The sequence below is a fragment of the Limulus polyphemus genome, unplaced genomic scaffold (genome assembly GCF_000517525.1).
Source record: "Limulus polyphemus unplaced genomic scaffold, Limulus_polyphemus-2.1.2 Scaffold4216, whole genome shotgun sequence".
Lineage (NCBI taxonomy): Eukaryota > Metazoa > Arthropoda > Merostomata > Xiphosura > Limulidae > Limulus > Limulus polyphemus.
Genome location: NW_013669826.1, coordinates 15,858 through 17,671, shown reverse-complemented (window position 1 = coordinate 17,671; position 1,814 = coordinate 15,858).

Sequence of the window (1,814 nt, the reverse complement as noted above, 5' to 3'; positions counted from 1 at the left end):
GGTGGTAGTGTCCAGGGTCACTGATGAGAAGTGGAATTCTCTGAAACTAGTCTGGCTCAAGACACACTTGCTTGTACTATTTTGTACAAGTATAAAAAAAAGTCTGAGAAGTACGATTAAACAATACAAAGCCATAGCTTCAGTATTTATCATCAAAAATTTACAACATTCACTTGAACAATATTTAAGATCTCGCAACTTCGTGAAGTAAGCATTTTGAATATCAGCATTTTTAAAAATTGGTTTTAATTACAGTTAATTAGAAGATGATTAAGTTAACACTGTGTTACGACAGCGGAAGTCACATGACGCTGCTAACACGTGATGAGTTTCTAGAAGGATCGGGGAACATCACGAATAATCCAGTATTTGCTAGACGCCCTCTATTCCTGTATATAAGCGCGCCAGATAAAGCGAGACAATTAAACGGAATTGGATAGCTGATAGAGAGATAGAGACAGATGATTTAGTCAAGTGACCGGTAGTGATCGTAAGTAAAGTGCTTGAATCGTTATGAATTATAGCGTGTGTTTAAGTTAAAGTGACTGTGGAAATTAAGTGTATTACAAAGTTTGTAACGAGAAAGAATAAACTAGGTTTAATTAAGAAAGGACTTGTATCGCTGAAGTTTCTCGGAAAGAATTTTTACGGGATATCATCAAACAAGCAGATACGTAACAACTGTTTAACAACCCAGACAGAAACAATAAGTAGTGCAAATGGAAAAAAAATAATTAAAATAATTTGCCGAATATTCCAATACTATTCACGCTTTTGTAAAGCATGAGTGTGTTCTATTTTTATTTCCATCACCAAACAAAATCTCATCAATTTTCTGGTAGGTGTAAAGAAGAATGTGTTTCCAAATCAATCGAAAGAATATTTAGAGCTTCTAACAGAATAATAGAAAGTAGGAAATATTCCTAGTGAAAATATGGACAATTTTCTAGTTTATTGAGACTGTAATGAAGTAATAATGCAATCGTGCACTACATAGAAAGCTGTCTACTTTTTAATTTTATCATGAAAGCAATTATTTCAATACAAAATACAATTATTTTGCGCTGTCAAATAAATCTCCTCTCCTACGTAAGCTGGAATACTCCAAGTCTATCCCAATGATAGCGTCATTTATTGTGTATTAATTCAGACTCCACCAGCAATATGAACCAATGCAATATTTTCAAATTAATTATTTTCCACTATCGGCATCTATGGTAACCAAAATCACCAATATCGATATTTACCGATAGTACATCTATCGGTATCAATAAAATAATTGTCGCGTTTCCTAAAAAATCACCCAATATAAATAGAAAACAAATATATATGTGCATTTTATTTGTTTCACCGCAGTATTTCTTTTATGCTGTAACTATAATCATAAAGAAATACAGATAAAATTTTAACTTTTACCATCTTGGATTCCATTATTGTAAATTGTTAGTTATTTATTTAAATGAAATAATTGTTATTTAAATAAGTATAAATATGTTTATCGGATGAGCAATGACCTTCACGTGGATATAAAAAAGGGTATTCATAATCAGATTTATTAGATATGGATGGGCATATTTCTATAAATGATATCTACCAAAGTATTGCAAAAATAATATATGACTTCTTTGATAATAAAATAATGTTTGAGTGACGCAGCTTATCATTTCACCCTTAGCTTGCTAAATAGTATATGAGAGTGAAGAAATAACTTAACATAACATAATATTTTGGGACTACATGGGACCTATTGGTCCATCTCGGCTGTTCCATTCTCTAAACTAAATCAAAATAATTAGAAAAATAAAATATTAAAG